At 43.1% G+C, this 24714-nt stretch overlaps 2 long non-coding RNA genes and 1 gene segment (V, D, J or C); 1 reads left to right on the top strand and 2 right to left on the bottom strand.

The window, feature by feature from the left end:
* LOC112866698 (T cell receptor beta constant 2-like) overlaps positions 1 to 24714 on the top strand; it is a 197090-nt gene that overhangs the window by 85106 nt on the left and 87270 nt on the right.
* Positions 994 to 15889, bottom strand: LOC147583000 (uncharacterized). Of its 3 annotated transcripts, none has more exons than XR_015244396.1 (6): positions 15382 to 15889; positions 7540 to 7769; positions 5623 to 7419; positions 2241 to 4211; positions 1456 to 1648; positions 994 to 1343 (listed from the first exon to the last, which is right to left on the bottom strand). It is a non-coding gene; the product is annotated as an uncharacterized LOC147583000 (long non-coding RNA). The 3 variants fall into 3 exon arrangements; XR_015244398.1 differs by having other exon boundaries at positions 6042 to 7419; XR_015244394.1 differs by having other exon boundaries at positions 2241 to 7419.
* Positions 15895 to 24714, bottom strand: part of LOC147582999 (uncharacterized) — a 63314-nt gene continuing 54494 nt past the window's right edge. For 5 of the 6 annotated variants that reach the window (XR_015244380.1, XR_015244392.1, XR_015244389.1 and 2 more), the window contains 3 exons: positions 20913 to 22631; positions 17407 to 17740; positions 15895 to 15978 (listed from right to left, as the gene is read on the bottom strand). This is a non-coding gene — a long non-coding RNA (uncharacterized LOC147582999). Of the gene's footprint in view, positions 15979 to 16896; positions 17256 to 17406; positions 17741 to 20912; positions 22632 to 24714 lie in introns of all 6 variants that reach the window. The other variant, XR_015244375.1, reaches the window with a different exon arrangement.

Here is a 24714-nt window from a genome sequence, read left to right as displayed (position 1 = left end):
CAGTTATGTCAAGAGTGGAAAAGTGGTTACATTAACCCAACATACAGTTTGTGGTATTTTCCCAGGATCACCTTAGTTGCCCATTCTGTTCTCTTCAGTAGATAAATAGGGACTTTTTTTTTTAGGTAGTTTTTTTTGTTAAATATAAGTTGGAGGGGCACCTCGGTGACTCAGTCAGTTGAGCATCCAACTCTTAATTTCGGCTCAAGTCATGATCTCACGCTTCATGAGATTGAGCCCAGTGTCAGGCTCTGTGCTGACAGCTCAGAGCCTGCTTGGGATTTTCTCTCTTCCTCTCTCTCTGCCCCTCCCCTGCTTTCTCAGGCTCTTCCTCTCTTTCTCTCTCTCTCTCTCTCAAAATAAATAAGCTTAGAAAATAAATAATAAAATAAATAAATATAATCTGGAGACATAGAAATATGACAAGGGGCAGGACCAGGCAAGAGATGGCCTCACTGTCATGAATCCTTGCCCTAAGGGAAGAATGTGCCCTCAGAGGCATTGCTGCAATCTCACGGTTTTCTTATTGAGTAGGGAAAATTAGAACTGCTAAAAATTTGTGCCAGATTCAAAGATGAATGAATTGCCTAGGACATGAATTATTCACAATGCATTTAGCTATTTTGCATGATATAGATTTGCCTATAAACCACTTAAGTGGCACGTAGATAGGACACATATCAAAACCCAGCTGCTGTGCTTTAGAAGATATATTAAAATTACTAGATTTGCCCTATGTTTTTAATATTAATAAAAAATATCAAGTCCTGCAGTTTGTTTGAAGCAAAAGGGATTTCTGGAACGTATTTGAACAGCTTTCTGAAAGCCAGTATGTATCTTATGGCCTTTAAGAGACTGAAGTATTCACGATAACCGATCGAAAAAATACATGTATCATCAGTGCCAGAAAGAACCAGCATCTGCCAGCTGCGAGATGCCCGCTTCAGAGGATAGGACGAAGTCCTCGTTTTAATTCTGAAGAACACAAAGATATTCCTACCAAGCAGCGATTTATTACATCTCCTCATAGAGTCATCAACAATGCCATATGCTTCCAACTCTGTAATCAAGAGGCCAAGAGGTACCACCCAGTACCTGATTTGATAACTAAATGAAATTCAGAGAATCTAACCACTGTCATCCGGGCCACCCACCGTCACTACAGTGTTCTGCTTTTCCTCTCTCTTTTGCTCACCACCGTCCGTACTCTGTTCCTCACAAGTGTATCTCTATGCTTCTACCTACATTTCAAAACTTTCTTCTGTAAAATGAGATGTTGGGGTCAGATCTCTTTCTTCATTTGTGGCTCCATGATGAGGCTTAAGAAATTGATGCGTCTTGAGCTAAACAACAAAATAATCCAACCCAGGGGCAGGTTAGAGCTTCTTTAGGCAATGTAAATACCCAACGTCCTCTTGAACAAAGGGAGGCGAGGAATAAAGAGCAAAGACTCACCCCATTCCAGGCTCAGATAACAGCTGAGGCCTCGAGACTGAAGATGAAGTCCTGCTCCTGGTGACCATCTGATCCTCATACCCAGCCGGGGGAGGAGGAGGTGGAAGGGGGTGGGATTTGCTGTAGCGAAGCAGAGCAGCAGAGAATCCCCTTGTTCTCTAGCAGGTATGGTCGCCCAAAGTGCAAGGGCACACTTAGGGAAGGAGAAAATGAAAATCTTTGGAGAATCTGATGCTCTGGGAGTTTAAAGAGAGTTGGGGAGCAAGCATGAATGTTGTATTTTATTTTATTTTATTTTATTTTATTTTATTTTAATCATTTCATTTCACTTCACTTCATTTCATTTCACTTCACTGTGGCCGGAACACCTAACATGAGATCTACCCTTTTAAAATCTTGTGTAATGTGGTATGTGCATACAATGGTATGTTATTTAGCCTTAAAAGAGAACAAAATCCTGCCATACATGACCTTGAGGACATTATGCTGAGTGAACTAAGCCGGTCACAGAAGGACAGGCACTGGACAATCCCACTTATACAGGAAGGAGGGCTTTCTTTCTGGGCTCATGGCTCATCCCAGCCTCAGCCTTCTTTGATCTCTCCCACTTATGCTCGGGGCTTTCATTTCCCAACAGCCAAATGAGGACATCTTGTAAGAGCAGAACCTTGTGAAGATCCAGTGCCATCAGATGGATTTACAGGCACCAACTGTTTCCTGGAACTGACAGTTCCTTCAGCACAGCTGACTACTGACTGTGACCCCTATCGAGGCCCCACACCCACCTAAGAAAGAAGCATTATTTCAGGTCCTCCAAGAAGTAGATGCCAAGGCGGGTCAGTCATGCAGGAGACGTAGCGGAGAAAATGGGGCAAAAGATGGAGGAGGCTGGGAGGCCGTCAGGTCGCGGTGTGGATCCGACCCCTGTAAGGAGAGAGGGAAGGAAGAAGGAAAAGAGGAAGAAAAAGGGAGGGAAGAGGCAGGAAGTAAAGTAGGTCTTGGGCTACCGCACAATTCCAAGCAAATCTCAGCCAGGCTGGAGGGTCCTTAGGTCAAAGCAGAGCTATGCAGCTCTGTGACTTCCCTCCCCCCGTGGACGGAAACTCTGCATCAAGCCTCCAGAGCTGGGGCTAGGGACACTGGCCCACTTCTTCTGGAAGGACACTGCTGCGCTCTGAGGGGTCGCTGGGTGGGGTGGTAAGCCCTGGTCTTTTTGACTCGCATCTCCCACTGTGGAACCCCCACGCTATGAGCAGGCCAGAATGAGGAATATTGGGGCCTAGCAGTCTTGGCCTGCTGTTTCTGGAATAGAGGGTCTACCCCACGAGTGGGCGCCGGGTGGAGAAAGGGAGCCCAGACCCCTGAGCTGCAGCTGCTATGGAAAAGAGTTTCTGCATCATGGAGCTGGTGGGGATGAGAATTGCTCAGCCTGTGCCTCCTCAGGAAAAGCTGCGGGAGCCCTGTGTCCTCGACCACATCCGCAGAGCATAGAGCGTCCATCACCCTGAGCTTAGGTTGATGCAGGGGGCAGAGAGGCTCAAATGCCATCGAGTCTCACTGGCCCCACTGAGATTTCAATTTTCTCCAAGAAGTGTTTCTTCATTCGCCGTATGCTCTTGGGACAATGTTCAGAGGCTTTAAATGGTTGTGGTTTTTTTAAACTTTATTTATTTTTGAGAGAGAGACCACAACTGGGGGAGGAACAGAGAGGAAAGGAGAGAGAGAGAGAGAGAGAGAGAATCCCAAGCAGGCTCCGCGCTGTCAGCACAGAGCCTGAGGCAGTCACGAACTGTGAGATCATGGCCTGAGCCACAATCAAGAGTCAGACACTTAACCAACCGAGCCACCCAGGTGCCCTTTAAATCATTGTTTCTAACTTTTCAGAAGTTAGATTTGTTTGTTTGTTTTTTCCTCTGGGAAGAGGGTATTCAAATCTCGTGCTGCCATTCCAGAAGCGCATCTCACCCCCAGTGAAACTGTACGTGAACAGGTGGCCAGCCCTGGGCTGTCAGTTACCACCTCTTGCTCTAACCAAATTTTGTCCTACCGCAAAAGCATGGCCACTCTGGGGATGCCGGTGACTCATTTCTGGGGTTTGTCTCTGGTGCTTCTTAAAGTTTCATCTCACACAGACACGGGTTCCTGTTAGGACGAAACTTCATTACGATCCCTCTGAACATTTCCGGGGTTCTTTGGGTATCTTCCACCTCCCTGGTCGTCCTCCTCGTGAGTTCCACTTGCTGTGTGGCCTCTAACATTCAACCTCTGTCTCCTCAACTCAGAAAATTTGCCATGCTCAGTGTCTCCCCCTCGCCATCTGCGGACATCGTCTTATTCTTTCTCGCTTTAGAAAAATCCCAGTCCTGAGCTGCCTGTTTTCCAGCGACCGAGTACAGTTCTTTCATCTACTCCGCTTTGTGTCTTCACTTGTACAGAGCAGCACACCCGAGACGATTGGGTTCTGTGAAGTGATCACGTGACAGAGTAGCTGGTAACGTGGGGGAGGCAAAGCCTCAGAGGAAGCCACCTGCCTCTCTTTGGTCCTTGATGCGGCCATGTGCCTCATATTCACCTGCCCGTGGTCCTTTGTCCCCTGAGCGCAGGTAAGCCCCTTCTCTGAACTCCTCAGCCCCCCACCCCCCAGCTCTCAGCCTTTGGTTCCTGTCACCGGACTCCCTCCGGGGCCAAGCCTCCAACTTCAGTCTGCTTGCTTCACAGGCCCCCTCGATGCAGAAGTCACCCAGACTCCAGGACACCTGGTCAAAGGAAAAGGACAGAGAGCAACGATGTACTGTGTCCCGATAAAAGGACACAGTTACGTTTTCTGGTATCAGCAGATCCCGGCAAAAGAGTTCAAGTTCTTGATTTCTTTCCAGAATGAAATCGATAAAACGGGGACGCACAAGGAGGGATTTTCAGCCAGGTGTCCCCAAAACTCACCCTCTCGTCTAGAGACCCAGACTACGGAGCTGCAGGATTCAGCCATGTATCTGTGCTAGCATGAATCCGCAGTGTTAAATATTAGCTAATCTTAATACACAAACATCCTGGGCCCAGCTAAGGAAGCAGCTGGCATATTAGGGTGGAAGGAAATAACAGAAACTAACTAGAGCTAGCTTAAGCCAAATGGGAATTTATCACAAGGCTACATGTATGTCCTATAGAACCCAAAACAAGAACACAGCAATTTCTCAGGAACAAACTGGAATGAAATCTTTGGGACCCTGACATGGCTGATTCGACAACTCTTATTTCTTTTTCCACCTTGTTGGCCCCATTGTTCTCCCCATTAGTAGAAATTGTCGTTTCCAGTTTTTTGATCTCATAGAGCAAAAGACTATAGATTGAGATGTCGGTCTTCCAGGGACGTTGGGAAGGACCAACTTGACTTTCTCTCTTGTAAGACCACAAAGCCTAAAAACAGAAAACAAACGGACCCTGTTTTAGTTAAGAACATGCTCTTGGAAAATTCAACATTAGCCGAGGGGGTCAGTTGGAACAACATGGCAGCTGGAAGCCTATCACTCTGGCCTTATGGATCAAAGATTTCAAAGACAGGAATTCTCCAGTTAGGGGCAGGACACCCAATGGGTGTCCATCACAGAAAAGTAGTGCCAGAAACAGAGAACCTAGGAAAGAAGAAGGAATGTGGAAGGGGACCAAGATCCTTAGTTAGTCAGACCAAATGAAGACTCTGGTTAATTTGTTTTTAAGGAGTTAAATCCAGGTAATACAAAAAGCACATTAGTTTTCAGTATGACAATTCAAACCTAAGTCGCTAATTAGTAGAAGCTAATTCTATGGAGCTGAGGGAGGGGACAGATTAACCTCAGCGGGAAAACACCTGATGTGCAGACAATTGAAAATTGATGTGCAGACAATTGAAAATCCCCAGTTAATGTGATCCAAATTGTACTGAGGGACAATGCATTCAACACCAATGGGAGTAAAGGAGATATTATGGTGTCGACTCTACCTTGGAAGGTCATTGCAGGTACATAGAACAGACATAGAATTCAAAATATGTCTGTTAAAATTTGATGATCCATCCTGTTTATAAAACTGTTCATTTCCCCACCACCTACCACTCAGCTTTAGAGAAGTTTATATATTCTCTCTAGTCACGTCTGTTCTTTTTTCAGTATAAGCTGAACCTGGTTTTCTTACCTCCAGAAGTCCAAATTTACTTCATCTCTCAAACAAACATCATTCTGACCCTTTGAAACAGAAGCTCTCAACTTCCTGGTGTATCCAATGTTATGGCTTCTAATTTCAGGTTCTCTTTCCAGCACTCAAACGTGAGTCCTCCTTAGTGTCCATTTCTGTTCCCCTCCAAGTAACAACACGCAATCCATCACCCACACCTTTGCTTTCATCACAGAGGAATCATTCCTTCGGGGGCCTCTTCAGCTTTTTCATGGAATAGTCCCATTCTTATGAAACTATTCTCCTAAATATTAAAACTATAAACTTGCTGGATCGAAGGCTTATTTTCATTTCTCTGCCTACTTGATCTCTTTGAAGCATTTGACAATATTGACTGTCCCCTAAACCCTGGAAACTTCTCTTCCCTCGACGTCACTCACCTCACTTTCAATTAGGTTTCTTATTTCCCACCTCTTCTTTTTTGTAAATGGAGTTTCCAGAACTTAAGTCTATCCATTAGTTATTCCTAGTCCTAGGAAAATTCTTGTTCTATTTAAGTTTTAACATTCTAATCTAACCCATTAAGAGGTTTTCTCTTTTGTTAGTCTGGGATATTCAAAATGTCTACTCAGAAGGGATTGAAACTGTTGTCTGAAACAACTTCTTTCTTTGGTATCACCCGAGGGACAGGTCACACAGGTATATTCTAGGACAGGATCAGAATTTCGAGTCAAAATTTCCAGAAGTGGGTTATAGGAATACATTTCATCTTATCAAGCCCCTGGTGGGGTTTTGAGAACTTCTGCCAATCTTTATAAGATTGGTAAAATAGCAACTCTAGCACGGTGTTCCATCATTTTCTTCTTGTTCTTGCTATTCTTACTCTCTTCTCCCCTTTTCCTCTTCCTCTTGTGCCTTCCTTGAACTTCTCTTTTCCTAAGAATGCTCAAGTGGGTTTGGAGCCTGTTTACATCATCCATGTACCAAAATAAACATGGGGTCATACGTTTGGACCAATGATCCCCTCTGTGGAAGGTGCCCTGAGACTGTGGGTGTTCCCAGGGACTGTGATTTCATGGCTAGATTCTACCTTGTGGGGCTAAGGGAACCCAAAACTTCCATTCCTCTCTGCTGCTGTGCATCAGAAACCATTGCTGGGGAAGCTTGTCCTGCCAGTGATCTTGCCTTGGACACCTGGGGGCAAGTGAGCTTGGGAGTGTGTGGGAATTTGTGTAGAAGATGTTTTCCCAGGCCCACTCTCTATGGCTTCCGTCTTCTCCCACAGGACACACAGACCCTGCAGTCAGCCAGATCCCCAGCCACAGGATCACAAAGACGGACAGAAGGGAATCTGAGATGTGATCCAATTTCTGGTCATATACTTGTTTACTGGTGCCCACAGACTCTGAAGCAAGAGATGGAATTTCTGATTTCTTTCCGATACCAAAACACTGCAGCCGAGTTGGGATGCCCAAGGAACGACTTTCGGTTGAAAGACCCAATGGGACATATTCCACCCTAAGACCCATCTTGCCGCAGAGCGGGCGGACTCAGCTGTGATCGCCATGCTGGTGCATTGGAATAGTGCAGGTGAACCAGTTCTGTCCAGCGTGCAAACTCACTGGCTCTTCTCCTCTCCCCTCAGCTCTAGGGAGGCATTTGAGAAGGCCACTTCTCAGTCTTGTGCTTCAGAAGAAAGAAAGAGGCAGGTGGATAGTTGTGGCTCCACGTGCAAGCAGGAGAGGGCAAGGCTACAAATTAGCTCTTAAATTATCATAGTGGGCATGCCATGCTTCAGGACATGGGCTTTGGAAACGCCTAAAAAGAACACAGAATTGGGTAGTCTGTGGATCTCAAGTTCAGAATAAAGCCCCCATTCCCTCCCCCAAACTTTTTTGAACTACAGAAACTGGATATTTGAAGTTGATATTAACTTACCAAAACTCTAAGAAATTACTACTGATTTTTATCTCAAACGCGACCCCTCTGAAGACTCTTTCCCTCTACAGACACGAATGACTTCCTTGTTTGTGGAACAACAGAGTGTTGACCGCTAGAGATTTATTCTCCTCCTTTTGTCACAGATCTGCCTCCCCCACAAGACTGACTGTCTCTCCAGGGCAGTGATTCAACGGGGAATAACGTGAGGGAACAGCAACCACAAACCTCTAGAAAGGAAGGAAACAGGAGAAACACTGATTAGTAATCCCCATTCAGAGACTCTTCAGGAAATTCAAGTCTCAAATCCAGGGGATCATGGAGTTTGACTCTGTGATTTCGTACACTCAATGGGTCCCTTCTCTCTCTTGGAGATCTTGGATCCACAGACAGTGGAATGAGAGTCAGGATACCTGCTTCCTAATCCAAACTCTGGCTTTTTTTTTTTTTAACTGTAAGGTGTTGGCAAGTGCCCTCTTAGCTCTATGATTCAGTTTTCTCCTCTTTAAAATTAGAAACTCGCACCGTTTGCTCTCCAAGATTTGACATGAGTATGACTCAGGATATATCTCCACGTTTCTCACACGTGTGACCACCGGGGATGTCGCTACCATCTGGCAATAACTGAGGAAACTGTAAATGTAGCTAACACAGATCCAGGGAAGATCTGGTTGGAAGGGGCATTCTAGATCATCCCTGTATGCCCCAGCATGATGTGGTCTTGAAATGAGGTCATGACAAAAAAAAATGGTCGATTATTTCCTCCCATCCCCCCTACTGCTGCCAGACGACAATAAAGGCGAGCGTCAGAGAGTCGACCATGTAGAGCAGTCAAGCGCTCTGGGCTCCCAAGACAGCGCTGGTTCAGGCTTGCTGTTCTGGCAAAATTATTAATAGCATGCTCTTTCACATATTAACGGGTCCCGGTTCAGACAGTAAACTAAGAAAGCTACTGTTGATGATGACACAAACCATAACATCTCCGTGCTGAAAGAGATGTATAATAAAATTGTTTATTACTATTGTAGTGAATTTTGTTATAGAAAATGTTATTCAGGCTTATAGCTCAAACTATGAGGCAGACTTCACTCAGGGGGACTGCCGAAATGGGGAACTGTGGTAGGGGAGACGTATTGGTCTCAACTCCAACTCCAAGCAGGAAAAGTGAGTTTATAGCCAAGAAGCAGGGAGGGGGAGTGGAACTGGATGGAGAATTACGAAAAGGAGACGTCAGGGTAAGGGAGGATTCTGGCTAGACTGTCCTAGCAGAACTCTTGCTGAAGGCCCTCCAGGATGAACAGAAATCATCTGGGGGATAGTTGTCAGGGATAGGAATTTGGTCTTACATCAAGAGCACTCAGATATTGAAAGTATGCTGGCTAACCACCTTAGCAGGATTCTGACTAAAATTAGACTCTTGAGGACTGCCCAAGAATGGGACCAAACAGAAAAAGGGGAGAATGGACTCTTGAAATACAGAATGGACAGAATTTTAACTCTTATCCATTATAAGAGATGAAGGAGACTAAAAATAACAGAGTAAGAATAAAAAGACGGTCAACAAATCTAGAAATCAAAGATGAAAGAGAATGTTCAATAAAAGGTCATTTTGAGATAAGAAACATTTGAAGCATCCACATGAATATCCTTAAAACTAAAAGAAACTCCTTTTCTCTCTTTCCATGGCCAGTGGCCTTGCCCAATACCACCTCACACTTCAAGGCTTACACATACACATTCTAATGCACATACATACCCATGCCTACGAAGACATCCACGTAGAGGTACACGTCGGCTTTTCCTCCCCAGCAGAGGGCACTACCAGATTTAAAAAGCAGTCTAATCGGCTTTATTTTCATTAACAATTTTGTCTTATTACCCCATTTAACTAACTTGTTATATCCAACAAGAATACTGTTCTGGAGAAGTAAAAGCTAATCCATATTTCCACTTTTACTATTAAGGGACATATAATTGCCAATTAGAGTTTCTCAGGGAGCCAATGCATCAAAATAATAAAATATCTAAGCCTAAATTTAACAAAAGAAATCAAAAAGCTGTACACTGAAAAGTGCAAAACATTGCTTGAAAGAAATTAAAGACCCAAATAAATGGAAAGATATACCATGATCATTGATTGAAAGACTTAATGCTTTTCGGATGGCAAAATTCGCCAGCTGATCTACAGATTCAACTAAATCCCTATCAAGTTCCAGAATTCCAGCTATCTTTCCTCCCCCAGAAATTGACAAGTAAATGCTAAAATTCAGATGAAAGTCTAAGGTACCAAAATTAGCCAAAGCATTTTTAAAAAGAAGAAAAGTGTTAGATAATTCATACTTGCCTATTTTTTTTAACTTTTTAATGTTTTTTTTTTTTAATTTATTTTTGAGAGAGACAGTAACAGAATGAGAGTGGTTAGGGGCAGAGAGAGAGGGAGACACAGAATCCGAAGCAGGCTCCAGGCCCTGAGCTGTCAGCACAGAGCCCGATGCGGGGCTCAAACTCACGAGCTGTGAGATCGTGACCCGAGCTGCCGTCGGACACTCAACCGACTGAGCCACCCAGGCATCCCAGTACTTGCCTGTTTCAAAACTTACTATGAAACTACGGAAATCAATACAGTGTTGTATTGGAAGAGAATACACATTGATCAGTGAAACAGAATCAATAGTCCTCAAATAAAGCCACAACTTTGTGGGGAATTGATTTTAGATAGGAGTGCCAAAACCATTGAATTGAGAAAGAATAGTCTTTTTAACAAATGGTGCTGAGGAAACTGAATGTCCATGTGCAAAAGAATGAATTTGCATGACTTCCTCATACCACATATAAAAATTAACTTAACATTGATCAAAGACCTAAATGTAAGAGCTAAAAGTATAAAATTCTTGGAAGAAAACACAAGTGTAAATCTTCCTGACCATGGGATAGGTGATGATTTCTTAAATATGACACCAAAACACAGGCAACCAAGATTAATTGGACTTCTTCAAACTTAAAAAATATTTAAGCTTCAGGGCACCTGAGTAGCTCAGTCAGTTAAGCGTCTGACTTCAGCTCAGGTCATGATCTCGTGGTTCATGGGTTCGAGCCCCACATTGGGCTCTGTACTAACAGTTCAGAGCCTGGAACCTGCTTCAGATTCTGGGTCTCCCTCTATCTCTGCCCCTCCCCCACTTGTGCGCACGCGCTCTCTCTCTCTCTCTCTCTCTCTCTCTCAAAAACAAATATACATCAAAAAATTTGGGCTTCAAAGAACACTCTCAAGAAAGCTTAAGTCACCCCCCAAAATAAGATAAATATTTGCAAATCATATACCTTGCAAGGGACTTGCATCCAGAAAACCTTGAAAATTGTATATTCTGGATACAAGTCCCTTATTTGGGTATTATTCATAATCACCAAAAAATGGAAACAATTTGAATGTTCATCAATTGGTCAATTAACAAAATGTGGTGTATGCATACAATGGAACATTCTTCGATCATAAAAAGGAATGGAGTTCTGATACATGCTGTAACATAGACGAACCTTGAAAAAAAATGCTATGTGAAAGAAGCTAAGCACAAAAAGGTGCATAATATATGATTCCATTTATATAAAAGTCCAGAAGAGGTAAACCTCAGAGACAAAAAGTAGACTAACGGTTGCCATGGGCTGCAGAAAGGAGTGAATGCACAGTGACTTCTAATTGGTACAGGGTTTCTTTGGGGATGATGACAGTGTTCCAGAATCATATGGCATTATTGTTTGCACCAGTTAATAAACACTAAAAGCCATTGAATTTTACATTTTGAAATGGTGAATTTTACGGTACATGAATTACTATCTCAATTTAAAAAAAGATCTGGAAGCTGAACTTAAAAAGATTCAAATATTGTAGGTTGAATGTCAGGGGGAAAAGCATATTTTCAAGAGATACCCTCGTGAATAGAGGAACGTGTTGTATAATTTGCATTGTGTACCAACTTGTTTGATGAATTTGTGAATCTTCTAAAATTATAAAACATTTTATAAACTTCTCAGTAAATGCACTCTTTAAGTGGCCAAAGAAATTAACTGACTATGAGGTACATAAATAATATAGATGAGTCTCAAATAATTACAGTGTTGGAAATAAGCCAGACACAAACAAAAGCATACTATTTTATTCCATTTATATGAACAACTAGAAAATGCAAGCAAATCTATATTGACAGAAAGCAGATTGGTGGTTGCCTAGGGATGGGACAGGTGTGGGAAGGATTGGGAGAGAAGGATTAAAATGTGATAGAAAGAAACTTTTTGGGGTGGTGGATATGTTCACTATCCTGATAGTGGTGATAGTCCCCTGTTATCATACATACATCAAAACTTTTTAAATGTGTGCAGTTGATTCGTATGTCAATTATACCTCAATAAAGCTGTTTTTAATGGGGTTATAATTGACATAAAACATTATGTAAGCTTAAGATGTACAGTATATTGATTGGATACATTTATATATCATAGCATGACTATCACCATTGTGCTCCTTAACACCTCTATCACGTCACCTAATTACTATTTCTTTTTGTGGTGAACACAATTAAGATCCAGTGTCTTAGCCACTTTGAAGTTTATAATAGTAATAACAGGAAAGGGAATCGATGAAGTGTCTAAGCCAATAATTTACCTGCTTGGAGACAGATGAGTGAACTTAAATGGCATTTTCTATTCTGCATTAATTTTTGCTACTGACCTGTCTGTAGTTTAGCCAATTTTTACCCTCTGAAGAAGTGCTCTCTCAGTTGAAGGCACGGACACATTATGAGGGCTTTAAATTGGAGGAAATGAGGCTTTAGCCCCTGGGATGAATTTTTAGCCTTTGCATGCTCCACGGGGAGGGAAGAGACCTACAGTTTTGCCAGAAGAGCCAAGTTTGAAGGTCTGGAAGTTTGACCAGGTAAGTTCCAGGCGCCAAAGACGATTACATACACTGTAGCGGTCGTCCTGCAGCCTCCAGAGCTGCTGAGCTGGGTGTTGGCCCTGCCATCGTCGACCATAGTCTCACCATGACTCTTCGGGACACCAGGACCACTGCATTGTAACTCCTCACATCCCAACACACAATTTATTGCTTGCATTCATTGACTTTCATTATGATGACTGATTGGTAGGGAAGACCAAAGGGGAAAGGTTTGGTCTGGAACATGCAGTAATGAACAGGAGACTCAACACGTCTCCAAAGGCAAGGGGGAAAAAAGCAAAACATGAACTATGGGGACCTCATCAAGATAAAATCTTCTGCCCTGCAAAGGAAACAATCAACAAAAGCAAAAGGCAACCGACAGAATGGGAGAAGATATTTGCAAATGACGTATCAGATAAAGGGTTAGTATCCAAAATCTATAAAAAACTCACCAAACTCAACACCCAAAAAACAAATAATCCAGTGGAGGAATGGGCAGAAGAGATGAATAGACACTTTTCCAAAGGAGACATCCAGAGGGCCAACAGACACGTGAAAAGATGCTCAACATCACTCATCATCAGCGAAATGCAAATCAAAACCACATTGAGATACCACCTCACATCAGTCAGAGTGGCTAAAATTAACAACTCAGGAAATAACAGATGTTGGCGAGGATGTGGAGGATTGGGAACCCTCCTGCACTGTTGGTGGGAATGCAAACTGGGGCAGCTGCTCTGGACAACAGTGTGGAGGTTCCTCAAAAAATTAAAAATAGAATTACCCTACAACCCAGCAATAGCACTACTAGGAATTTATCCAAAGGATACAGGAGTGCTGATGCATAGGGGCACTTGTACCCCAATGTTTATAGCAGTGCTTTCAACAACAGCCAAATTATGGAAAGAGCCTAAATGTCCAACAACTGGTGAATGGATAAAGAATACGTGGTTTATCAATTTGACAATAAATTTCATATCCAAAAAAGGCATAAATACAAAAAAAAGAATATGTGGTTATATATACAATGGAATACTACTTGGCAATGAGAAAGAATGAAATCCTGCCATTTGCAGCAAAGTGGATGGAACTGGAGGGTATTATTCTAAGTGAAATAAGTCAGTCAGAGAAAGACAGATATCATAGGTTTTCACTCATATGTAGAACTTGAGAAACTTAACAGAAGACCATGGGGGAGGGGAAAGAGAAAAAGTAGTTTCAAACAGAGAGGGAGGCAAACCATACGAGACTCTTATATACAGAGAACAAACTGAGGGTTGATGGGGGAGTAGGGGAGAGGGGAAAATGGGTGATGGGCACTGAGGAAGGCACTTGTTGGGATGAGCACCAGGTGTTGCATGTAAGCAATGAATCATGGGAATCTACCCCCGAAGCCAAGAGCACACTGTATACACTGTATGTTAGCTAACTTGACAATAAATTATATTAAAAAAAAAGGGGGGGGGGAATGGTAAGTCACCTGCTCCTTATCTAACCCCTTCTATTGGGTTTGAGCCAAGAGAGAGGGAAGACTGGTAACTAGCAGCTGATGGAACCGTTCACAAGTTCCTTGGTGAGATTCTGCACACAGGCAGAGCTTCCTTTGAGCCCTAAGTAACAAGGACACCTCATCGATGAGGAGGAGACAGACAACTCATTCCCCCACATCTGTGTCAACTCCACCACTGCCCTAGCTGACTGAGGATAAGTGTCTAACAGCACCCAGGAAGAGACCCTTCAGACTGGGCGTGGGTGTTTAGTGTGGGGCATTTTCATCAACAGCATTAGTGAACAACAGGAGTATCTCCAAGAAAAATCACTGAGGTGCTTCTCAGTGGTGATGGCAGCTGTATTTTGACTCAAGTGTATATTTTGGGAAGCCTACTAACTACTTACCAAAATAATGGAGACCCTTTGAGGGAGGACTTGGGACCCTGCTGTCAATAAGAGAAGGTCATAAAGCACTGTGATTTGGACACTGAGCATTAAGATGATCTTATTCATTACTCAAAGCCTGGAGTATCTTAGGTGTACAGGTTTTATCTCCCAGGGAGCCTGCACGTTCTGATAGGGTGGACTGTGCCTTACTCTTCCCTTCACTATGCCTAGAACAAAGGTTTCCACATGATTTTTATTTAACCCTTCAGGTTAGGAAAGAAGGACAGAAGAATGGAAGGAAGGAAGGAAGACCCCTCAAAAACAGGCATCCCATCCACGATTAAGGAGAATAATGCAGATAGATAAATAGGATCGGGGGACACAAGGTCAGAGGGAGAGCTTATAGTTTTCCTAACGGCTCTTCTTTGACTGCTTACATCAAAAATTCAGGCAGAATAACAAAAGATGAGAAAAGTGAGTGGAGCACCTGGGTGGCTCCGTCCGTTAAGCGTCTGGCTCTTGATTATGGCTCAGGTCGTGATCTCATGGTTTGTGAGATCGAGCCCCGCGTCGGGCTCTACACTGACAGCATGGAGCCTGCTTGGGATTCTTTCTCTCCCTCTCTCTCTGCCTGTCCCCCTACTCACACACTCTCTCTCAAAATAAATAAACAAACATTTTTTTGAAAAAGAAAAATAAAACTGAGCTATAAACCATAAAATAAGGTTCCCTGAAGATGTTTGTAACCATTGCTTAGCTGAGGGGGAGGAAGAAAGAAGGAACCAGAATCAAATCGTTTCCTGCCTCTAATTTTTTCCCAGCAACCCTGGCTTCCACTTCCGTGTTTCTCAACGTGTGTAACTAGACATCATACCTAGTCACTGCCTCTACTCAACAACAGAAAATGAAGGGATGATATGAGCCAATGAAAGAAAATAAAGGAACTAAAGATAAGAAGTAGAGAGGGGAGTGGTAAAAATGTTTCGGAAGGCCAGGGGACCAATCACGAAGGTGTTTATCACTCCACATACCTGCGCAACGCTGTCCCCGTAGTGACACATACTAGGCCAGGATGTGTTTACAGTAGAGAAAAAAAGATGTCTCATTCAAGTGATGTACAAGATTAGGTCCAGAGACAACAGGCTCCCCGGAAATGGTGACTTCACAGGAAGACCCGCCTCAGACGAGGGGGCTTTGAAGTCTAACTCCCTGGGCTAATACAGTGAGCATCCCTCCTGGGCCATGCCTGTGGGTCTTCTTCATGCCATCTCTGCCATGCACACCAGACTCCTCTGCTGGGTAGTTTTCTGGCTCCTGCGGGCAGGTGAGCTCTGGGCTAACGGATCAGCATCACTGGGCTTTGTCTGTGGCTCTCTGTGTCTCAAATAGGCCCTGGACCTTCATGTTGCCCAAAGATTTTCTGAAAGATTTTCCGATTTTTTTGACATCTAAATGAAAACAAATAATTGCATCATGGCACGAAAAGCAAAATTCATGTGAGTTTTCACTCGAACATGGCATACTTAAAAGATATTCGCACTCACCCTCCGCCATTATGACCCTGTCTCATGTAATCTCTTTTCCTCTGAGGTCCCATGAATGCTGGCGTCACCCAGAACCCAGAACACCTGGTCAGAGGGACAGGACAAGAAGCAATGCTGAGATGCAGCCCAGAGAAAGAACACAATTATGTTTACTGGTATCAGCAGCTCCCGGGAGAAGGTCTGAAATTCATGGTTTACCTCCAGAAGGAAAATATCTTAGATGACTCCGGAATGCCGACAAAACGCTTTTCTGCTGAATTTCCCAAAGAGGGACCCAGTGTCTTAAAGATCCGGCTGGCAGAGTTGGGAGACTCTGCAGTGTACTTCTGTGCCAGCTCCTTACCCACATCAATGCAGAGTGCCATCCTGTCAATGCAGGAACACCCTCCAGGCCCTGCCCCAGAAACAGCCACGGGCTGGGGAAGGGAAGGGCACGTGTAGTTGGATTAATGAACATATTCACTAGAAAGCATTTTGCAGGGCGAGCATGGAAATAGGGGATGGTGGTGGAAGTATCACGAGACATCCCAGCCCATGCTCAGGAACTAAGACTGTCACCAGAAAAAGGTAAAGATTTTTAAAACCGGACATGATTTTTCAGGTTAGATATTTAGGGAGCAAAAGTTCTCTTTTCTTCACTTTATACTCTATTTCAAGTTCTCTATTGCAAGCTTTAAATAGAGAATTTCATTTAATCATCTAAGACAATCAGACAAAGGAAATATTTTTGTCTTTTGCAACATGAGCAAAAAGCAAATGCGGTTTCACGAGTTCATTTTTCTTCCGCAAGCTCAAAAGAGAGAGGAAAGATACAAACCCAGATTGTCTGGCTCAGGGTGCAGTGAGCCAATCGGAGAGAGACTCTGACCCGCACCCTTGGCCCTGCCCGCCCACTCAGGCAGGCTGAACACAGTTTGGGGAGGGAGGTCCCAGGGGGTGCAAATGCTTCAGGTCCCCTGTCTGTCTCCTCATCTGCAAAGTTAGAGACCCCGTCCAGAATACCTCTGGGATCCTTTCCAATTATCCATTCCAGCCTTCTGACAACTTCTGCATTTTAAGCCAGGGGGATCCCCAGAGCTAAGTTTCTACCGTCATTTGTCTTCCAACAGGTGCTTAGCACTCCAGGGAGCCCCCTCTCCCATCATGGGTCACCAGGTGATCTGCTGTGTGGCTCTTTGTCTCCTCGGGCAGGTGAGTCCTGGGGTCAGGGAGCAAATTCCTGTCCCAAAGGTGCTAAGCTCCAGATCTAAGTCCTTCTACCCATGACAGCAGCATCAGGCACCCTCCTGGGCTGTGTTTCTAGAGCCTCTCTTTCTTCTATAGGCACAGCAGATGGTAGAATCACTCAGACCCCAAAATACCTGATCAGAGAGGAAGGACAAGGCGTGACTCTGGAATGTGAACAGGATTTTGATCACGACTCCGTGTACTGGTACCGACAGGACCCAGGGCAAGGGCTGAGACTGCTTTACTGCTCACAAGTAGTAACTCATGTTCAGAAAGGAGACATACCTGAAGGCTACAGTGTCTCTCGAGGCAAGAAGCCATTCTTTCCTCTCACTGTGACATCGACGAAAAAGAACCAGACAGCTCTGTGTCTCTGTGCCAGCAGTAGAGACGCAGTGAAGTACAGCCACCTCCTCTCTATGCAGAAGTGCATCTCAAGCCCTGCTTCCCCACCAGGTGGCAGGGTCTTTCTGTGTTCAGTGCCCTCACCTCCCTGCTTTCTTCCACTTTCACCAGACGCTCAAAGCAGCTGCTGCCATCAACGTGCTTCGCGGAATGACGAGACACCTCAGTGATCCACTAAGTTGGTTTTTAAAATTACGTCTATATCTTTTTGTATCTGTATCAGAGAGGGACAGAACAGAGAGAGGGAGAGAAAGTAGAAGGAGGAGGATGGGGGTGGGGAGGCGGAAAGAGAATAGACAAAAGAAAAAAGATGTTAACAGGATTTTGATCACGACTCCGTGTACAGGATTTTGATCACGACTCCGTGTACAGGATTTTACATCCTGGCTCTTCTTACCAAATACTAGAAAACACGAATGAACAGAAAATTGTCCCTCCCTTCAGAATAATAAAAGCCAAGGAGGGAGAAAGAGGAACAGAAGACAAACACTGTGGTCAAGTTTCATATAATGTGTGTTTTAATCAGAGATGTCAGTGGTCTATGGGAAGTAACATGGCCGATTTTGTCTGGTGACACCAGGAAGGGCTTCAAAGAGAATGCAAAACCATGAGATGAAACTTCAACGATGAGTAGAATTTCATGAGGTAGACAAGCACCAACAGTGACAGGCTTAGGGAACTGGCAGGAGGGAGTGATGAGCTAAAGTCAGGAATGAAGATGGTCACCTCCACCCCCAGAACATGGCAACAGGAGATGATTTGGAGAAACGAGTGGAGCGAGGGTGTTAAGAGAGTTGAGTTTCTGTTTCCAGGGGGCCTTCTTTGGATACCTGCATAGAAATACCTAGTAAGCCCATGTAAATGTACACCTGGCACTTGAGAGAGACAGTTGGACTTGAGAGAAATATTTGCATGATTAATCATCAGACAGGAGGTCAGTATTAGTTTACAAATGCTCTTTATGTTGTCTGTATGGTTTCTCCCTCTGTGGTCTGACACCAATCTATCAAATTAAAAGGCTAATGGTGTTAGTTCTTAGGACTTCATTTGTTTACAAATATTTATTTGATCACATAATTCTGCTTGCAGAAATGAATGACAGTTTATATTGTTCAGACTGTCCCATCCACTGCATGTAACTAAAAAAGCTGGATGAAATACATTCTTAATTATTCTTGGAAGCAGTTAAAACCTTAGTCTGTTCTCCTGAAAGGCCCTGTATTTCCCAGGACAAGCAATTTCCGTGACGATGTGGGGAGTCCCTGACCATTACGTATAAGCCTGGGCTTCGTGCATTTTATTTGGTTTCCTTTCTGAACTGTTAACCTTGGATTTCTTCTCTCATGTATTCTGTGGAAGCTTGCCTCACACAGAAGCCAAAATACTGAGGAAACAGAAATGGGAAAGAGACACTAACCTACGAATAGGATTTACAACCCTGAAATATGGCGTGATGAACACTAGCCCTCATGGCAACTAATGTCCTTGGACCATAGTAAAGAAACCATCCGAAACGGGATGGATCTAAGATGCTTTACTTTGTCCAGACCATGTTCATTGATACCTTCCAATCAATAATTTCCTGAGCAGGCTGATACAGTCATGGACCAGTAGGAGACACAGCCCCTAGAGTTTGCTCCTCCGTGGGTACAAACCATATTCCAGAGGTGATAGAATGGGGTGAGGTTATCTGTCCAATGAAAGAAAGGAAATTAAAGGGAGGACAGTAGGAGACAGACAGTCTCGCTTTTCTTTATTATCTTGGATACAACTTGAAAGGATACAGATTTCCTCCTGTCAGTTGACAAATTTAGAAAACAAAGACTTAACAGGATTTTAAAACATCCACTCTAAAACTATTGAACCATTTACCTTTTCAGAGTGATCTTGATACTAAAAAGAACTGCTTAGCTGTGAAGTTTCATAATAATTCCTATTATCATTATTATTTCCTCCATTCCCATGACCAAATTGTAAGAGTTATTATATGAAATGGAAGTCAAAAAGTCAAAATATCACTAGGTCTTTCCTTAGCAAGTTTTGAGGAGCCATTATGTCTATTAATGAGGAAGGGCAATTTATAGAAAAGTATAATCAAAGAGCTGTAGTGTTTCTTGGGTACAGTAAACATAATTTCTGAATTTAAAAATATACTGGAAGCAATCAAAAGTAAATTAGACTAGCCAGAAAACCAATTTTCTAATTGTATGCACACTCAGGGAATATTCCAGGATTCTGAGGAAATAGAAAAGGATATGGGAAAAAAATAACATCACAACAGCTTTATTCATGATGACTTCAAATGGAAAAACACCCCAACATCTATCAATAATGCAATAGATAAATAGTGCGACATTTATATACTAGAATAAAATATAGCAAAAGAATCAAATATTATTTGCCAAATCATGGCTGAATCTCATCGACCTAACGTCGAACAAAGAGTGCATAGCATATGAAGTTAAGGTAGTGGCTGCATGTGGAGGCATTTTTAATTTTCTTAGAGGGAAGCATGAGAGAGGTTTCTGAGGTTCCAAAAATGTCCTATATCTTGATCTGGCTGGTAGTTATCTGAGTGCATTCATTCTGAAATTCAAGAAGCTGTACACTTAAGATTTGTGCAATCTACTATATGGATTATATATCTCCCTTTAAAAGCTTAGAAAAACAACCACTGCCACCACCCCAAAATGTACTGACTTAAAACACGTATATAGTCTCTCTCATGGTTCTGTGGGTTGAATGGGCTCTTCTAGGCAGTGCCCACTTGGGGGTTCTCATGTAATGATGGACAGATAGTCACTGGGGCTGGAGATACTTGAAGGCTCAGCCGGGCTGGACATCCCAGGTGGCTTCCTGATGCCCATGTCTGATACCTCACCTGGGATGGCTGGAGCAGCTGTAGACCACCCAGCATGTCTCTTTTCTCCACAGAGCCCTTCAATGTGGTTAGGTAGGTTTCGTCACCGCACGGTGGCCTCGGCGTAGCTAAAACTATTACATACTGGCTGGTTTCCCCAAGAGTGAGCATTCAAGAGACCCAGGTGGAATCTATAAAGCCACATATGAAAATCATACAGTGTCCCTTCCCCCACATTCAAGTCAGCCCAGATCTTTATAGGAATGGGAATGCTGGGAAGGATGGTTCTTCTGGGTGCCATCTTTGAGAAGTAGCTACCAGAATGTAATAAATTGGTACTACTAATCCTGTTCCTCACTGCTTTTAGACCAATGATGACTTCAGAGTATAATGACAGCTACTTCATTTGCAAATATTTTTCTTGAGGTCAACTCTAATCAAGAGCTATAACACAAAGAAAGTTCCAGGAAATGCATTTCTTCCATAGTTCAGTTGACGATGAGTATGAAACACCATAGATATATACCTGATGGCTGCTGGTCCTCAAGAAGAGTAGAAAGAGTTTCTTCTGATCCAGGGGCCTGCAGACACTTCATCCCTTATACATCATAATGTTGTGCAGACGTAATACATTACAAGGCACATTCACCTACTCTTTGCAGAAAAAGTACAGTTATGGTGAGAAGCGGCCTCATCGTAATGCGGTCTGCCCCCACCATGAAAAAAATACAGCCACAAGAGCATGTCAGATGCCCTTCAATACATACATCAGTATTTTGCACATAGTAATCTTTAGTACACAATATTATATTCACTATGATAAAAATCTATGTCACTATGCTACAAACATAATTTGTTGGATCAAGTCCTAATCCCACCTTCCTTAGTTACTCACTCCAGATATACAGAACTAAATATTCATGAAGCAAAACTGGGAGGTTGTTATAAGAATAAAAGTATAATGCTTTGGAGAAAAATCTTCAGTCTCTTTGAAATTGCTATACATTTCTAAGCACGAGCCATTTAAATAAATATTCCAGCATGTTCAAAGCAGAAATAATTCCCTAAATCTCCTACAACCTATTTCCACTGGCCAATACTTAGCCTATGACCTGTATCATGGGGAAATAGCTGTAAACAAATTATCCTCGTAGCCTCCACAGTGATTTACACAGAGATGTGCAAACTACGATAAATAGCTATGTTTAGTATTAAGACCATCCATATGACGGCGACCGGCATGAGATAGTCGTGAAATAAATACTTCATTTAGAAGATGAGAAATTGTCTTTATCATCAGTATGAAGAAACATTGAACTTATAGCCTAGAATTTCTGATGCCCACTCATGATTGTTTATCACCACGATTGTTAGTGACTAACAATCATCAGTTGTCTGACTTACTTTGAGGATATGTTACAGAAGTAAAGAAGAGGCGATAATTCCTTTTAATGCACAAACATACAGCTTTTTTCATGAGTAAAGCTAAGAAACTTCTTTAAGTCAATTCAATGATCTGGGTCTTAGCGCATGTTCTATAAAGTTAGGAGTAGAATTAGAACATCTGAGGCCCCTTTCAGCTCTTTGATGGATCCTGCATCACTGGAAAAAAACATCACCACGAGAGGGCAGATTGGAGCATCTTCAGGATTATATAAGCAGTGGTCCATCCTTCTAGGGAGAATGAGATACAGTGAGAGGTGTGATATGAGGCCAGTATCTGAAGATGCTCATGCTTCTGCTGCTCCTGGGGCCCAGTACGAGCCTTACAGTCTGAGTAGTTGGGGCAAGTGTGTGTGTGTGTGTGTGTGTGTGTGTGTAATGGCATGAGTGGAGCAGTAGGCAGAGGTTGTGGATTATTTTATGCGGATCAAAATGAGGGGGGACATTCTTGCTCTCTGGAGGTATGAAGGGTAAGGTGAGAAGTCACCAGGCAGGGGAGGTGGGGGATTATGGTCCTAGGGGGTCTAACAGGAAGATTTCACAGAACAGCAGGAATCTCTGGGTGCCGTGAGTTTTCCGCCTGTGGTACAGGCCTCCTTCACCTCTTTGACCTCTGTGTCAGCAGGTTCTGGGCTTGGTGCTCTCGTCTCTCAGGATCCAAGGACAGCTGTCCGTAAGAGTGGAACCTCTGTGGCGATCCAGTGCCATTCGGTGGGCATTCAAGCCACAACTGTGTTTTGGTATCGTCAGTTCCCGGAACAGGGTCTCACGCTGATGGCAACTTCTAATGTGGCCTCCAAAGCTGCATATGAACAAGGTTTCTCTGAGACCGAGTTTTCCATTAGCCATCCAAATACAACATTTTCATCTCTGACGGTGATGAGTGTGAAACCTGCAGACAGCAGCCTCTACTTCTGCAGTGCTAGTAACACAGCGCTGGGCAGAGACCAGAGACCCAGACAAGAACCCTGTCAACAGCCGCCCTCTTCCCCACCTCACCGAACTCCTGGAGCCTTGTGGAAGGAATTGCGGAGAGAAAAAAACCACAGCTTTTCTGACTGAGACATCTGTGAGCTTGTGTGTGTGTGTGTGTGTGTGTGTGTGTGAGAGAGAGAGAGAGAGAGAGAGAGAGAGAGAGAAAGAGAGAGAGAGAATAACTGAGTATGGAGTTGTTTCATAACTAGCAAGATGGAAACAGAGCTGGGCCTATAAAGTGGCTGAGCTACATAGAAATGTCCCTGGGCTAAAAGCTGTAAAACCTAGGTATTTTTCCTGACTGTCCAACACACACACACACACACACACACACACACACACACACTCCACAGAGGCACAACACTGCCCAGCAATGGAGACATCACTGGGAGAACTTCACAGGCTTCTAGGAAGTCAGGGTTCCTTAAGTCTCCCATATCCTTGGATGCGCCCATTCTGAGCATCCATTTCCTATCTCATACATGAGAGACTTTCCAGGTTATGAGTCTACTGGCTCTGTAATTCAACGTCCCACAAACATAATTTCCAGAAGTAGTTTACAGGAGTCTCAACCCAGTGGCTACAGTACATGCCCTACCTCAGGCGTGGCAGTGAGCAGTTGATAGGCTCCTGCCTATCACAACCTCCTACCACTGTGGTCGCTCCTCCATTCTGGAATATGGAAAGCAGTCTGACTACTTCTGACTGACCAATGTCCATTTAAAACTTTCTGTAAATATCCAAGTGTCATCTGTAATCTACTCTCTGGTGCCATTTAAAAAAATCAACTAAGGGGGTACCCGGATAGCTCAGTCAGTTAAGCATCCAACTTCAGCTTGGGTCATGATCTCACAGTTTGTGAGTTCGATCCCTGCGTCAGACTCTGTGCTGACTCTCAGAGCCTGGAGCCTGCTTCAGATTCTGTGTCTCCCTCTCTCTCTGTCCCTCCCCTGCTCATGCTCTGTCTCTCTCAAAAATAAATAAACATTAAAAACATTTTTTAATCAGTTAAGATTCTTTTATTTTTTCTAAGAAAAATGGACTATGGCTAATTTACTCCAGGTGACTCTTGATCAGTTACTCCCTTGAGAATTTGAAGCCCCTGATTTTATAGATTCAATGATTATCCTCCTTTTAAGAAAAGGTATAAGAAAAAAAACATTAAATATTGTTCCTAATATCAAGATCCATGAGTCCTTTTAGCCAGACACATTGTTTTCTCCTTATAAGAATATAGGGCAAAAAGAAAATGTTTTACAAGATCCTTTGAAAGATGCCAGTCTAAATTATTTTTGAGGAACATATTTGTAGTCATTCTGAAAGCATAGAGTCATAAAATAAACCACTTCAAATAACTAACGAAATTAAGATTAGATGCTATGGTTGTCATTTTTCCTTGCTCCAAAAATGTTCATAAAAACAATCAAAATAACATCCACCTTCGAAGCTGTTACTTGATTGTAAGTAAAAACTCTAGATTCACTATCCCCAAAGGGGTGCAGGTAGAGAGGGCTCAGACTTTTGAAATTAATCCTCTTACAAGCAGAGGGCTGAAACCAGGATGGACAACAAGGGAGTGTCTTGGGTAGAAATCGAAAAGCCAGTAGAAAATCTCTTAGACAGTTTTAAGATTCTTATAAAAAACTTCCAATTCACTGTTTGCCTCTTACAAGCAGAGGGCTGAAAACAGGATAGACAACAAGTGAGTGTCTTGGGTAGAAATCGAAAAACCAGTAGAAAATCTCTTAGACAGTTTTAAGATTCTTGTAAAAAACTTCCAATTCACTGTTTGAAAGGAAAGCAAGCGTTTTATTCTGATATAGTCCCACTTGTCTATTTTTTGCTTCTGTTGTCAGTGCCTTTAGGGTGATAAAAGAATCATTGCCAAGACCATAGTCAACAAGTTTTCT

The sequence above is a fragment of the Puma concolor genome, chromosome A2, assembly GCF_028749965.1.
Source record: "Puma concolor isolate L17-30 chromosome A2, mPumCon1.1.hap2, whole genome shotgun sequence".
NCBI lineage: Eukaryota > Metazoa > Chordata > Mammalia > Carnivora > Felidae > Puma > Puma concolor.
Note: the sequence above shows the minus strand (reverse complement) of the source record. Positions and strands in the feature narration are given on the sequence as shown.